This window comes from Tympanuchus pallidicinctus, unplaced genomic scaffold (genome assembly GCF_026119805.1).
Source record: "Tympanuchus pallidicinctus isolate F22 unplaced genomic scaffold, pur_lepc_1.0 scaffold16, whole genome shotgun sequence".
Lineage (NCBI taxonomy): Eukaryota > Metazoa > Chordata > Aves > Galliformes > Phasianidae > Tympanuchus > Tympanuchus pallidicinctus.
Genome location: NW_026294679.1, coordinates 14,398,777 through 14,406,679, shown reverse-complemented (window position 1 = coordinate 14,406,679; position 7,903 = coordinate 14,398,777). Strand labels below are relative to the sequence as shown.

General features: G+C 38.4%; 1 long non-coding RNA gene across 2 annotated transcripts; it reads left to right on the top strand.

Annotated features, from left to right (window-relative positions):
- The first annotated feature begins 2 nt into the window (after positions 1 to 2).
- LOC128077436 (uncharacterized) lies at positions 3 to 3,970 on the top strand. 2 transcript variants are annotated; one of them, XR_008205013.1, is made up of 3 exons: positions 28 to 1,739; positions 3,231 to 3,291; positions 3,623 to 3,970. It is a non-coding gene; the product is annotated as an uncharacterized LOC128077436 (long non-coding RNA). The 2 variants fall into 2 exon arrangements; XR_008205014.1 differs by having other exon boundaries at positions 3 to 1,739; positions 3,231 to 3,970.
- Positions 3,971 to 7,903: the final 3,933 nt, after the last annotated feature.

Genomic DNA, 7,903 nt, shown 5'->3' with positions numbered 1-7,903 from the left:
CGGTCGGGCCGGCGGGTGCCCAGCGCGCGTGCGCAGCGGCCGCGACCCGTAGGCTCTAGCGAGTACCCGCTCAGTGTGCGTGACCGGCCGGCCAATGGGACGCGGCCGTGCGTCTGCACATGCGCCGGGAGCCTGTGGGCACGGGGGGGAGTGTGGGAGGCGTGTGCGGTGTGGAAATAGCAGGGATACGGGTTGCGTTTACTGCTGAGCGGGCGGAATGAGACGGGTGCGCTTCCCGTAGCGAAACGTTTTGTGGTCGTGGGGAGCGGAGCTCGAAGGGAGCCCCTGAGGGAGAGCCGGGTCAGGGGGGCGTCCTCGCCCGCCCCCTTCCTCAAGTGGGCCTGTGCTGCTGCTGTGGAGCTGTGGTATTGCGTCGCACCGCCAGGAAGGAAGGAAGTGTGCGGAGGAGGCCGTGTCTGCTGGCAGCGAGGTGGTGTTCTGAGAAAATGGTGGTGTATCTTCTGTCTAGACCGCTGCCGAGGCGTGTGGAACGCTTGTTTCTCAGATGAAATCATGACTTGTGTGCTTACTGCAGTGCAGCTATGAAAAAGCCTGGCACCCCCCACCTGCTTGGTGTCACCAGAGCTTTTCTACACGCCTTGTTTTTGAGTACAAAACATCCCCTGAGAATAGGAGAATCCAGATCGTATTTTGGGTTTTCTTCAGATTTGTGAGGGAGAGCTGTGGAGGCTTCGCACGTTTCAGCCATCATGTGCAACATGGTGAGCAAGGTTTCACTGCGGTGCTGTCAGGAGTTCTGCAGCTCTGGGTAGTGCTGTGCTGTCCCTTTTAGTTCTGGAAACAAACAAAAGTCCTGTGAATTCCAGAAGCAATGTGAAATTTTTATTTTTTATTTTATTTTAATCTGAGGGAAGCACGAGACCATGGAGCGACTCGCAGTTGTTAAGAGCATAGTGCTACCATGAGGTGCTTCTATTGAGAGGATCCTAGACTCTCAAAGTTCTCACATTTCATTTCTGAAGAACAGACGAATTTCTTAGAGTCAGATGTGAAGTTTTCCTCCTAAACCTAATGCTTTAAATTACAACTGGTATCAGCTGTATAGTGTCCCTTTGTTCTTCTGGAAAACCATCGTGCTCCTCAACAAGAGCCTCATACTGCGCTGGTAAGCAAGGCCCAGTGGAATTCAATTTATTGCCTCATAAGATGCAAAGCCACCTTGAAACGAGAAAGTTCTACAACCACAGTTAGATTTAAAGGAGGCAGTTTTGATAGCATTATAGTAAGAAAGGTGATGCATTTGATCTGGCACAGCGTTTTTAACAAAGGAACTTCTAGATTCTGGCTCTTTTGAGTGTTGAGTTGCCGCATTGAATTAAGTTCAACAGGCAAACTGGTTAGCAGTCGTTCTGCCAGATTGTGCATACAAGACAAAACGAAGATGGTATTGAGAATCCTTTGCTCCACAGTTTTTGAAGTATTTGATGGCCTCAGTAGATTTCTGGGGACTTCTGAATTGTTACCCTGTACACCTTCCCTAACTCATATCAACTTTGCTGCAGTCTCCTGATAGTCGTGCATTCTGTAGTCAGTAAGCATATCATCCATCTCTGTAAAAGTATTTTCAATTAGCTAAAGAACATAAACAATGCTGTGGGGGGAAAAAGAAATCTTTGGGAGCTTAAATAAAGCACTCTGCTGACATTACTTGTTAATACAGTATAATAGGACTTCACTGTACAGGAAGGCAGGAGTACTTCATCCTTTTTATTTCTCAGGTAATTAGGATGCTGTAATTCATGCATGATGTCTCAGAAAGCTTTACTGTGGATCAGTGTGAACGACGGCAGTCGCATGAACAGTAGTGATAAGCAGTGTTACTCTTTAGCTGTTATGTAGCTTTAACATCTTTGTAGGATTGAAATGTAACCTATCGGGGTTCTTATACCCAATTTTAAACTGGTAGTAAGTTAAAACTTACTACAGTTTTCTCAACAAAGTATATAAATGTGTACTAAAAATAGGAATGAATACTGTTAGCAGAACAGTCCCCTAATGATCTGAAGGTTAAAAATTGTATTTTGCAAGAAAATATTTTTGGACCTTTTCAGAAAAACTTTCTTGAAAGTGAAAGTCGTTCCGTTCTTGGTTTTAGTAACCTTTATTTAATTGTTCATCTCAGATTTTTTGCTATTTTGAATTTAAGTCCTAGTCTCAATTTGCATTTCTCAGGAGGCAGAGAATGTGCTTTCTTCTCCTATAGTTTATACCCATATTTAATCACTATTATCCTTTAATTGTAGTTCTTATTAAATTTATTGGGTTTTAAGTTATTTTTCTGTATAAGAGTAGTTATTCTGGATGTGGTGGTTTCAGTGTACCTGAGCAAATTGAAGCATGATTTGAGCCATACGTAATTTATTGCAGTTCTCAAATCCCACTAAGAAATTTTTCCAGCCATCTAATAATTACTTTAGAGCTTTAGGATATACTGTTTCTTATTTTTTTTTTGTTGTGTTTTAAAATATGGACAACTAGAATGTGTTCAAATGTTGGTTAGGTCTGTACTGTATAGATCTACAATCCTTTTGTAAGTTTACACTGTTCATACAGAGATTATGCCTGCTCTTTTTGCTTCAGTTTACAATATACAACGCAATATCCCTGATTAATTAGATGTTAAATATTAGTTTGAATGTGATGTATACATTACAGCAGTTCACTGGTAATAAATCTCTCTTTTTTTGCTGTAATTGCAACAAACCTGGAAGCTCACATTGAAGTCTGATGTTATTAACCTGATATCTTTTAGGATGTAATTCTGAATCTGAAATGCTGTGGATCAACAAAAACTTTGTTATTTTTATTTACCTTGTATAAAATTTGAGTAAATAAAATTCTATTCAGAAAAAAAAAATTTAACAGAAATAGGCTTTGTTGTGTGAAACATAAATTTGAGTTGTAACCACCAGAGGGAGCATATTGTATAGTCAAGACTCCCTTAAAAGTGCCTGCTTGTGACTGACAGATTAATTTACATTCCCCATTATTTTCTCATTGGAAAGAGTGCAACTGGGAATTAATGATCAGTGTTAAATATTGAGTATCAGAAAACCTGTGTATTCACTTTAGTTTGTCAGTATTTTTATGTCATAATATAAAAATGTGAGCAGTTAGTTAATCAGTTAAAATGGGGGGAGGAGGAGGAGAAGTGGGATTTCCTTGTAATTTTAAAATGTTGAAAGCTTTTCCTGATTTGTTTTTCATAGCCTACTGAAGATGCTGGTAGACCACAAATAGAAGAACCTGTAAATCAGGACCTACAGGAAGGTAGCACAAGAAAAAATACTTATTTACATACTTCCTGCTATTGTGCAGCAAAACTTGAGCAGTCAGTTAGAAGCCTATTAGCTTTCATTTTTATGTGCTTACATTGAATAGTCCTATTGAACTCAATGGCAATTCCCATGGTTGAAGCTAGAGGTTCCTACATTTGATTTCCTTGTATTCACCTAACAGCAGTGACACCAGCTCCAAATGGTAGGTGAGGTCTTGTGTGCCCTCCAAACCTCTATACTTTCACACCCTTGAATGAGAAATCCATGCTGCTTCTTCCCATCCCCATCACTTCATCCTCTCTATTTTGCACCTATCTAAACAGTGCACTGACTGAAGAATGCAGAAGAGACACAAGACCTGTTTTGCTATGTACAAAATGAAGCTGCCATGATGCACAATGAACAGAAATGGCTTGTGGAGAAACCTAATATATGGGTTAAGTTCATCTCTTTGTACAAGTAAGATTATAAACTTTAAAGATGTGGCAATTTGATGCAATTTGTATATGACGTGGAACTGTTGCAGACAGGCTAAAAGGGATTTATTTCTGTAGCCTGGCTTCTAGCAGTCCTGAGTATGTGAGTATGGAGGCCAGTTATCCTAATGTTGATGCTTATGATATAAAACCGAATTGTGTTTCAGGAATGCGTTGATTTAATGCATGCAATTTTATTTTTTTTTTTTTAAAAAGGGTATTTCTTAATGTATTTTTGTTACAAGATTTATTGAGTTATAATGCTGACCAGAAGGGTCTGGGAAAGCTTTAATGGAGGAATAGTATTTAACTAAGTATTTAAATACACTGTACATACTTGCACTGTCAAAGCACAGAACAAAATACTGACTTAAATTGAGCTACATCCATTTTATCTCAGTTCACTTAGCATTGGCTCACTAAGCATGATACGTTCCAGGGTGTGTATTGTTGTGCTTCGTTAGTCTTGTTTCAGTGTGAAATGATCTGAAAAGTATAATCTCATTATCTGCAGTTAATTGTTGATCATTAGCTTGTACTTAAGTCTTGTCAAGCTTGAATTTCAAGATTTAAGCTGGAGATACTTCTCCTATATTGGCATTTCTAATTAGAAAAGCAATATTTGTTAGACATCTCAAAGTTGTTAACCTGTAATTCAGCACTGAGCCTGCTGAAGTTTAAGAAGCATTTTGGCAACATTCTAAGAAACACGATTTGAATTTTGGGTGGTCTTGTGTACAGCCAGGAGGTTATGGGGTTGCTGGTTTGGTGGGGGGGGGGGGGGGGGGATTGGTTGTTTTTTTTTGTTGTTGTTGTTTTGTTTTTTCCCAGCTGATGTACCCATTTTACTGTATAAGACAAATTGTTCTCCTGTTAACTGGAGTGTTAACTGTTATTGTACATGAGGTGCATTTAGAGTGAGGTTTCTGTACATCACTGTACACTTAGTGATATTGCCCTTGACTATAAAATCTTGGGAGTTAAGGTTTCCTTAGGACATAAATTTTTTTGTTTTATTGAGATCGGAGGGGAAACGTGTATTTAAGAATATTATTGTATATGTAACTTTCTGGGAGGAAAAAAGGGTGTATAGGTACCATCGTCAGTAGCTGATGAAAGCTAGACGACTGTGTGTCCTGGTTCTGCTGAAGTGCAGTGCATGTGACCTCATGTTAGATTTTAGCTAATCCAAGTGCGTGTTTCACACATGAATCAGTCTTCACAACTTCTCTGCTTTCAGAGCAAATCAAGGATTACAGTGCCCCCTACAGCAGCTCTGCGGTTTTTGTTTTTTCTTTGAATCCTTTGGTCGAGCTAAATGCAGGTACTTGCCAGGTACACTACCAGTAAAAATAATAGTGGCTCAGGGAATATTTTTTATTGTTCTTTATTTTTTCAATTTTTAAGAATGATCTTCAGTTTCTAGTTGATTTTCTCCGTTGCTTCTCAGAGATTTTCATCTGTCCCTGAGCTACTTATTTCTGTCTTATTAGCACTGGTGCACTGTGATGTTGGAAATTGCTGGTTGTGGCTCTCCTGAGCAGAAACTAAATTCAGCTAGAGAAGGGTATGCTGAGAAGTCTGTGGCGACTGTGATTTCCCCTTCTTGACCACTGCTTATTGAAGCACGTGCTCCTGGACATGTGATGGGGATGCAGCTATGCAGCTCTTCCCTAGTTGATTTAAGTGGAGCAGGAAGAGAAACCCAAAACAGGAAAGACTGATTTAAATTAAGACAACACTGGCTTAAGAAGAAGTGACCATAAATAAATTGAGAGCTGATAGACTTGAATTCTATGAGCTTTAAGTCTTGGAAGACCAAGGGTTCAGAACAGTATAATGAAAGGAATTGTGTCGCATATTTGTGTATGATAAGTTTTTGGACTTAACCTGAATATCTCCTCCAGTCTCATGCCTTTAATGAAGCTTCAGTCTATGAGGAAGTTCTCTCAAAATTTTAATGAAAGATTTAATTCCAAATAGTTTTCCTTGACTTGTAGAGTTCTTTAGAAGTCTGTGATATGTCTCTGTTTTTATTCCTAAGGGTTTTTGCAGAGACTTGGATTGTGGAGATGGTTGATCTTTTTCTTAAAAAAAAAAAATGGGTTGGAGTGGAAGTGGTAGAGATGTCCAAGTCCATGACTTGGAAGTTTTCAGGAAGTTTGGGAGAATTGAACGTTTCTCCTTCACTATTTCTTGAAAGCATCCTCCTTCAGGAAAATGTTTAGGCATATGCTTGTCAGCTGCTCACGTGTTATAGGTGAGGTGCCTATGAGGTAGAGAAGTGTAAATTTTGTTTGAAAACTGTAGTTACTATGACCAATTAAAATCAAGAGTATGCATGGCTTTGCTTTTGGGTGAGGAAAGGAGATGACCTTTCAAATCTTGACCATCCAAATACATTTAGAAAAAAATTTACATGGCTTTTTCTCTTACGTCAGCCGATTTGGACTTAGATGTTCCTTTCTTTTTCTTAATGAAAAGGAGAAACCTCTATTCTTTGATGTCACACAGAATTATGCATGCTTCATGCTAGGCAGCTGATGAAGGGAGCATTTTCTTGTCACACCTGTTTCTCAGCCAGTAAATTCTCCTTGATGCAGGTGGTAATGAATCATATATTTTTCAGTTTTATCAGGATTCTCATCAGTTAGGATTTCACGTTCAGAACTGTGGGAAACTTCAGTGTGATGACTTAAGGTTTCTGGTGCTTTCTAGTTAATTTTTTTTTATAAGAGTAAATCAGACTCTGAGATGTTCTGGACTCAGATCCAATGCAGCATGCAGTTTACAGGATACAGGCTGGAATTCTGATGTGGGTCTTATGCTGTATATCCCATATGGTTCATTAATTGAGTTTCAAATACCTACCTGGGACAGTAGATACCTGGTAATCTGGTGAAAATATAGGAATAAAGCAAAATGATTTTTGCAGGAAACATCTTCATTCACAATACTCATCAGAAAAGGCCAGTTAGATTTTTGTGCTGTAGAAAAAAATACATATTTTTGAAAAATAAAGAGGGCTACAGGAACAAAGGAAGCATTACAAGCATTACTGTACCCTTTTATATATAAAATTTTGTTCCATTAAAAGATTCGTGTTCAGATTAGCCACAAGGTTGGCCTTAGCTTATGCTATTGGGCTAGTCAGAAAGATATACAAATTCGTTCAAGGTTTTTGGTAAAGGCTCTAAAAGTTAATTGAAAAAAAGCATTTTGAAATGGGGATGATCTGTGAAATACTGTAGCCTTGGTCTTGCATTCTTTCACAGTATGTGGGATTCAGGGAATAAACCGTTCCAAAGTACTTTTGTCTTAAAACAGCTGCAAGAACATTTTAAATTTGTTGCTGAAGAAGAGATTAAAAATTGTAAATGCTTCCAGCTGCTGTGATTTAGGAGCACTATTGTTAAACTTCTGGTATTTTCAACATGCATACCTGTGTTTGTAGGAATACTTCAACATACACAGGACAAAATGTACTAATGTTATTCTCCTGCTTTTTTTTAAGTGACTAAAACAACAGGGCTTATGCCCTGACTGTTTAGGATGAGTATCTTCATTATTAATGCAGTTCAAAGTAAATTGATTTCTCTTAATTGAAACAGATATTTGTAATACCATGTTTTGGACAGCATTGTTATTGACATCTTAAAGTATTGCTTTGATCTCAGGAAAATTTTTTTTTTCCATGTTTTACTATTCATAATTTATTTTTTCCTAGATCACAAAATAGTGTTTTCTTTAGTGGTGCTGCACGTCTTTATTTTCTGATCCTGGTTGAGGTTATCAGTCCTCTTTTTGGTCTTTAGAATGCATTTGAAATTAAACATAGAATAGAGAGGAAAAATGCTGAAGACCTGGGCTTCAAGATAATCCTGCCAGAGGCCTCTGATTCTTATTGGCAAAGATAAAGCTAGCATGAAGTGATAGTAAAGAGGGGAAAATTTCTGTAAAATGCTCTGGAGAGTTTCAGTCAGCATTGTTTTTTAATATAAATTCTGTTTATGTTCATCTACAATACTTCCCCTCTCTCCTTTTTTTACTTCTGTAAACTGATGGCTTCATTTGCATTTGTTTGTTAGGTGTTGGTTTTGGTGTTTTTTTTTCTCAGCATGAAAGCCA